Source organism: Diabrotica undecimpunctata, chromosome 5 (genome assembly GCF_040954645.1).
Source record: "Diabrotica undecimpunctata isolate CICGRU chromosome 5, icDiaUnde3, whole genome shotgun sequence".
Taxonomy (NCBI): domain Eukaryota; kingdom Metazoa; phylum Arthropoda; class Insecta; order Coleoptera; family Chrysomelidae; genus Diabrotica; species Diabrotica undecimpunctata.
The window spans coordinates 70,950,628-70,958,838 of record NC_092807.1 but is presented as its reverse complement, the minus strand read 5'-3'; the positions used below and the strand labels follow the sequence as shown (position 1 = coordinate 70,958,838).

Sequence of the window (8,211 nt, the reverse complement as noted above, 5' to 3'; positions counted from 1 at the left end):
TTTTTACAAGCATCAAGATTGTCTAGATTAGAGTATGTTGATTTTGATTCTGATATTGCGAGATAATTAAATCGAGGTAGAATGAATACATGTTGTAGTGCATTATTAACTGTAGGAAGTGGAATGAGTTTAAAAAGTTGGAAAGGTAGTTGACTCACGAGAGGCATTTTTACAATAAAAATTACCTTCGTATCGGAAAAGTAATGTTGAACATCGACTAAGCTTAAGAGGTCTAAGATATTCTGCTTTTCCAGCGGTAAAGGGTAAGCTGTAGAAGGAGGTATTTGAGGTAAAATCTTGGTTAATTCTAATAAATATTGCTGAGGACTTAAGATAATAGGATGAAGTTGGTTTGTCTTAGAGAAAAGAATAGCGTTAATAATGTTGCTATATTCGTTATTGACTTCGCTAATTAGGAGAGTGATTAGGGATAAGTGTTCGTCAATCACTTGTTTTAGGTTTAATTGAAAGATATTTTTGGAGTTATCTTGCGTTAGCTTCTGGATTGTTCTGAAGTTTTTGTCAAATATGTTATTATTACGTTCAACATTCGTAATAGAAGAATTAAAGTTAGAAATCGTGGTCTGTACGATTTGAATTTGATCTTTGAGGAGAGTAATCAAGTGTTTGTCGTTTGACTCTACTTTGTTAATGGCAGCATCGTAATATTCGGCATCATTATGATCTAGGGTACCGAATAAGGTTTTAAAAACAGTTCCAATGACTGACTCTTTTGACTCGCGCGGTATGGGCTAAGTCTTGAAGAACTTTGTCCTTTTCATGAATAGCAGGTGCAAGTTGTTCAATAACTAAGAGCGATGTGTTACATAAAGAAAGTGAATTAAGGGAGTTATGCATACATATTTCTTTAGTTTTTCTTAAATTACTATCAATTAATTTTAGCTTATTTTTAAAAGAATCTAAATTTAAATAAGTTACCAATTTCCAAGATGATTCATAAAAGTTTACATGAGCTACGTGGTCATAGTATATTCCAGGTGATGGTTCTATTTCTTTGATATCTATTAATTGATTGTTTCCATGGCTTGCATAAATTAAGTATGCAATCCTAAAACAAAGATAATTTGATTGGTTCAGTTTGAATGTGCAGGTTTTATTCTGTCATTGTGTACTTTTACTCTCTTGTTTTTTATGAGCAGTGTAGAATTTACTAGAGAATTTATTTCGATTATTTTATAAGGTCCCGTATATCGTTGTGATAATTTTTTTGAACGGTTTGTGTATGACCGGTTGTTTTCTAAATAAACCATGTCATTTATTTGAAAGGTTACATTTTTACATTTCTTATCATAGTAGGATTTGTTAACTTCCTTTGATTTAATTAAATTTTCTCGAGCGATTTGGTTACTTCTTTGTAATTTTATTCTTAAGTCGTCTAGGTAATCATCATATGAGTACTTTAATTCTGGGGTTTTATTAAGTTCTGAAGGAATATTGGGTTTAGTTCCGAAAACTAATTCGTATGGAGAGAACTTTGTAGAGGTATGAGTAGAAGAATTATACGAAAATGTTGCAAAATCTAACCAATCATCTCAATCAGTTTGATCTTGATTGACGTAATGTTATAAATAATCTGCTAGAGTAGCATGTGATCTTTCTAAAGCTCCGTTGGTTTGAGGGTGATAAGCTGTGGTGGTAAGATTTTTTATTTTAAATAACTTAGATACCTCGTGGAAGAGTTGGGATGTGAAATCGCGTCCTTGATCGGTTAGTATAGCTTCTGGAATTACAAAATTACAAATAAATCGATGGACAAGTATATTGGCTATAGTTACGGCTTCGTGATTTGGAATAGGATAAATCTGAGAGAATTTCGTAAGGTCATCTTGTAAGGTAAGAATAAATCTATTGCCTAACATAGACATAGGAAGAGGACCCACGATATCTAATGATATACGTTCAAATGGTTTTTCTGAGGTAGTTGTAATTTGCATAGGCTCTTTATTTTTTTTTGCGGATTCGCTTATTTTTCTGACATGATTCACAATTTTTTATATAAGTTTTTATATCTTCCTTCATCTTTTCCCATTTGTAAGTTTGTTTTATCCGACTGTATGTTTTGTGAAATCCTGAGTGACCTGAGGTAGGATTTGCATGGCACTCCTGAAGTATTTTTGGTATGATATCCGTATTCGGTTTAATCAAGACGTCATGGTGTATATGCATTTCGATTAAGGTTTCTTTAAAAATGAATCTTAACATTGTCCTCAACTTTTTGAAGTTTAATTGGTCGAAACTTGAACTGCTTCTTGGTATATTAAAGGATTTGATGTTGTCATTGATTAGAATATCTTTTAATTTCATCAGTAAGTTAAAGGTTATCTCATAGTCAGCCTTTTCCCAATGAAATTCTTTATGAATTAGATAGAAAACTTTCTGATTATTGGTTTCCATTATTTTTATATCTCCTATTTGCAAGTTAGAGCTTAAGAGTTCTGGTTTGGGATTAAAAGATTTCTGTAAGTCCAACAGAGGTTTTCCTGTGAATTCTAAATCACGGGATAGAAGAATTACGTGATTATTAGTGGTACCTGTATCTAAGAAGGACGTGCTATGTTCATATAGATTGTTATTAAGAATTAGACTAGACTGAAAAGCGTTTAAAAAGTCACTATAAGTTTGTGAAGGCTCTGGATCATTTTTTATTATGTGAATGTCAGTAGCTTCTTCAGGTGGTTTAATTCGACTAAGGGCATCGGCTACCTTATTGGATTTACCGGTTGTATACATGATCTCATAATCGTATTCCTCTAATAGTAATCGCCATCGGACAAGACGAGAGCTTGGATCTTTAGAGTTAAAAAGCCATGTTAGGGGACGATGATCAGTATAAATTTTGAATTTTCTTCCGTACAGATAAGTCCGAAAATGTTTAACGGCCCATATTATTGCCAAACATTCTTTTTCAGTGGTGCTGTAGTTTGATTCGGCCCTATTTAGAGTTCTGCTAGCAAAAGAAATTTGTTTATCCTCCTTAGGATTACCTTGAGAAAGAACTGCTCCTATAGCATAGTTGCTTGCATCTGTTGTCAAGATGAAAGGTTTTTCGAAATCAGGATATTGAAGTATAGGCTTCGAGGTTAGTGCCAATTTTAATTTCTCGAAAGCATCTTGTTGTGAACTGGTCCAATTAAAAATCGTATCCTTTTTTAGTAAATTTGTTAGAGGTTGAGATACTTTGCTAAAATTCGGGATGAATCGACGGTAATAGCCAACAAATCCAAGGAAAAAACGGATATCTTTCACATTCTTAGGAGTAGGGTAATTTAATATGGCACTAATTTTCCCAGGGTCGGGTTGAACACCGTCTGTGGTTATAGAATGACCTAAATACATAACTTCTTTCCGAAGGAATTCACATTTTTCCGGTTGGAGTTTCAGGTTAAACTCAGAGAGTCTTTTAAAAACCTCACGCAATCGTCGATTATGTGTCTCCAAATCTCCCGCATGTATGACTATATCGTCAAGGTACACAAAGCAACGGTAGTTTTGGATACCAGCGAGAACCGTGTTCATTAGCCTTTGAAAAATAGCAGGGGAATTTTTTAGACCAAATGGAAGTCTCTTAAATTGATAATGTTCTGAAGGGACGGAAAATCCTGTTTTTGGAGCATCATCAGGGTCCATTTTAATCTGATGGAAACCTGATGCTAGATCTAGGGTTGAAAAATACTTAGAATGTCCTAACTGATCTAAAATATCAATTATATTAGGAAGAGGATATGAGTCTCCTACGCTAATTTCGTTCAATTTTCTGTAGTCTATTACGAGTCGCCATTTTTTTTTTCGCCGGAGGCGGAAATTTTCTTTGGGACAATCCATACAGGTGAATTCCAAGCGGAAGTAGAAGGTTCGATAATATCGTGATTAAGCATTGATTTAATTTGTTTGTTGACTTCAGCCTTATGTATCTCGGGATACCTATAAGTTTTTACATTAATAGGAGTATTGGAAGTGGTAGGAATTTGATGCATGATAGCGTCAGTACATGTTAGTGTATCTCCTTCTAAAAAGAAAATGTCATTATATTCGGAACATATTTCGATAAGAGATGTTTTTTCTTCAGAATTTAGATGCTCTATTTTGAGGTTTTGGGTAAGTAGATTAAGTCAATTGGAATTACAGTTAGAAGATTCAGGAGAGCATATTGCTATACTCTGAGAATTAGAGTTGGATTCGAAAGGTTCAAGATTTAATTGCATATCTGAGATTTTAATGGATTTTTCGGTAGTATTCAAAATGGACGTTAAAGCTTGATTATGATTGTTTACGGAAACTAAACTTTCGCAGAGGTAAACTCCTTCCAATATTTCTAATTTGGGAATAATACCTTGTCGAGTTTTCGGGGTGTTAAGTACGTTAATTTTAATAACTTGTTCGCATCTTGGAGATATAATGATAGGAAACTGAGAGTTACGCCATTTAGGATTAGTCCCTAAATTATCTAGGTTATTATGGTTAGTATTGGGATCGGAATTACTTTCTAATGGTTGGTTAGTGGTAGATGAGTAGATATGATAAAGAGGTATTCTAAAATCATTAGTCAAGATCAAATAATCTTCCTCGTAACTAAGATTTTTAGAAAATGTTCTCAGAAAGTCGTTGCCAATTATGCCATCGAAGGTTATAGGAAAGTTATTAGGAACTGCATGAAAAGTAAGCGTTTGGTTTTGAAGAAAAGGTAATGTAAAATGAGAATAGCAGATAGTTTTAATATTACTATCAGAATTACAATCAATCCCTTTAAGTGTTATGGGTGCATCTTCATAACAAGGAGTGTCAGTTTTTAAATTTTCAAGTTTAATTAAAGAAATAGTGGCACCTGTGTCCAATAAGAATTTGCATTTAGATTTTAGTTCTGGTATGTCGAGAAATAAATATGTTGTGATACCCTGAAAATTTAGGGTAGAGATGCGGCCTGAATTATATTGGTGTTCCTTGTTGTGGCCGTTTCTTGACAAGGAACTGAAAAGTTTTTTGGGATCCGTTTGTCAGTTGAATTAGTGTCTCGTGGTTGATTATTATTTTGCCTAGCTTGATTATTATATTGTCTTTTACGACATTCATGAATTAAGTGACCCAATTTTATACAGTAGTTGCAAATTTTGGTATTAGGAGTATAGTCTGTATGACGAATACTTTGTCTCTGGAAATTTTGGCTCTGATATGAGGTACTGGGCTGAGATTGGAAAGAATATTTATTTTGATATCGATTGTTACTATTGGAACTGGAACTAGAAGATTGGATTTTTAATCTACAATGTTGAGAAGTATGTCCGTTCTTGTTGCAATTGTGACAGTACTTGGGATTAGAATTACCTATGTTCTGGTACTTGAAAATTTCTGATTTCGATTTCAATTCCTGTTTTTCTGTTAAAGCAATACTAATTGCATTTTCTAACGTAGTTGGTTTTCTGGCTTTTACTACTAGTGCTATTTCCTTGTTAAGGCCTAATAGGAATACATTAAGCGCTTGATTTTGCAGAATTTCTGTATGTACCGTTCGTTTTAGTTCATCTGGTTCGCTAATGGTACTGAGTAGCTTAACATAGCAGTCTTCTACTCGATTTGCAAAGGACATAACAGATTCAGTTTGATTCTGCCTACATGAATGTAGTTCGAGTTGCCATTGTCCTTCAGTTCTTTTGTCGGTATATCCGTCTAAAAGATGATTCTTTAAGCTAGTCCAATTTTGAAAATCTCTATTTTTAATTAGCATTCTTGCTTTACCACATATTTTAGATTTAATTATTATAAATAAAAGATTTTTGTTGCTTTGGTCTACTAAAGACAAAGCCATAGTGCAATTATCAATGAATTCGTGAACTTTGTTTCGATCGCCATCGTATTTTATTAACATTTTTTCTGCCATCTCTAATGAGATATAATTACTAGTTGTCTCTACTGAATTAGGCATTTTTGGATTTGAATTGGAAAATAAAAGATATAAAATATAGTAACGGTATGAATATAAGTAGTGAAGAAAATGAAAGCAAAAAGAAAATAAAAGAAAATATGAAAATTATATGGTAAACAAAATCGTACAATTCAATAAAAATAATTTCGACTTACAGTATGCGAGTTTTCATTTTCTTGCAGATGTAGTTTTGGAGGTTCTGGATGCTCTGGTGTAATTTCTAGATGCTCTGGAGTTTTGGATGTTCTGGGATGCTTTGCTTTGATTTCTGGATGCTCTGGGATGCTCTGGTTTGAGTTCTGGATGCTCTGGAGTTCTGGATGTTCTGGGATGCTTTGCTTTTGATTTCTGGATGCTCTGGGATGCTCTGGTTTGATTTCTGGATGCTCTGAAGGTTCAGAATTAGTGATGCTTCTTCCGGACCTCAGGGAACTCTAGGTATACTCTTTTTTCAGTATTTTTGACCTTATATATCCCACTTCTGACACCAAAAATTTTATGTAATGGATCGGGAAGAGATTTGTAGCACTAATTTAAACACTCCGAGAATTTTGACTATTATTTATTTCATTTCAACTTACATCGATTTTAGAGAGGAGGTGTGATAAAACGCGTTGACTGGTTAACTGACTTTTCTCTACTAACTATCTATTCAGAACCTTTTTATCTATATCTATTTCTATTACTTGACTGAGATTTCATATTATTTGTTGGATCATTGACGTTACTACCAGAATATTTTCTATTATTTTAATGAGCAAAGTTCAGTAAGCGTCCAAAGGTTATTTACTTTCCTATTGAAGTTTAAACAAGAAATTAGTTGCAGTTAAATAAAAAATATTTTGACTGTAATTTCCTAATGAGATATAAAATGATTATATTCCCTTAACAAAGGAAATTTGTTATTGTTTATTCTTTAATAATAGTAATGTATAATTTAAATGATGATAGGAAAAGTTGCTCTGTGCTGATTAGTTAAATAAGGACATTGGCGTAACCGAAATAGTGTCGTTTCATTACAAGTAGACCGTTTTCTTGTTGCTTGTAGCATTATTCTATAGCATTCTAATATTTAATCTATGGATTAAACCGGATAGCAAATAGATATTCTTCACTTTCTCAGAGAAATAATATTCTAACATACAAAATCCTATTAAATTTCCAAAACCTTCCTTGAATATTATATTCACTTATGAGGGTCAGAAGCAATATCAGTACTATAATAAGGCGTATAGTCCTGGACTGGCTAATCGTTGGATAATAGGAAGCATGAGTGTAGCAGTTTTAATGTTTTCCTGACTGCTACCTGGGATCGGGGAGCAGAGATATCAGTACCAAGTTAATGCATATAGGAATTGTTGCTTGAACTTTATTATTATTAAATAGCACTATATTTCCTAGTAAAATCGTCATGACTTTACAGTAAGACAAATTTTCGAATGTTGGTTATGGAAACGTTATGGACATACCACCGAGTTCCCTATGTCGATATCCAGCAAAATCTTTGTAATAATGATAACCGAACCAAAAAAAAAACAGAGAATAAAACAAGAAACTGTGTTATAAAACAATCAAATAAATACAGATTCTCGATTTAAATATTCAAAAAATTAATGAACAGCTTACTAAAATAGAAATAACGCATATTTAAGATGCAATCCATTAACGGACCAAGGTACAAAGCACTCCTAGCATATGCTAATCATATTGATCTCATAAGAAACTCTCTCCCGTCCGCAAACGACATCTTTAACAAAGTGAAGAGAGCACGAAAAATGTTTCACTTAAAATCAACAAAATGAAAACCAAATACAAGCGAAAGAGAGCAATTCAGTACATCTAGATAAAATAATAAAATCAACAACTACTATTTCAAAAGTATGGAATACTTTAAATATCTTAGATCAATAATCACGGTTGATAATTAATGTCACTAAAGAAATACAGAGCATAATTCTTCTAAAATTGTTTAACCTCATTATTATATCACTACAAATCCGTATAGAATAAGAACATATACTGAATAAAGAAAGCTCTTATAACGATATTTTTCAGGAAAATAAATCACTTAAGGTAGATCGGACACATGCATAGACACCAAGATGTCAAACTTGTAAAACTGGTATGGAAGAAACTTAGCACAGAAGAATGCCACTTGGGTGTCTCAGTATACAATGGGGAGAAAACATCCAATCATATCTTAGAAAATTAACATTTCATTGCAGATTCGTGGAAAATCGATCAACTTGGAAAAAAGTTGTAGTTAGCGAAGA

The 8,211-nt window shown here is 33.0% G+C and overlaps 1 protein-coding gene across 3 annotated transcripts in view; it reads left to right on the top strand.

Moving 5' to 3' along the window:
* The window catches only part of LOC140441382 (uncharacterized), a 670,394-nt gene that overhangs the window by 113,370 nt on the left and 548,813 nt on the right, over positions 1 to 8,211 (top strand). The window lies entirely within an intron of this gene.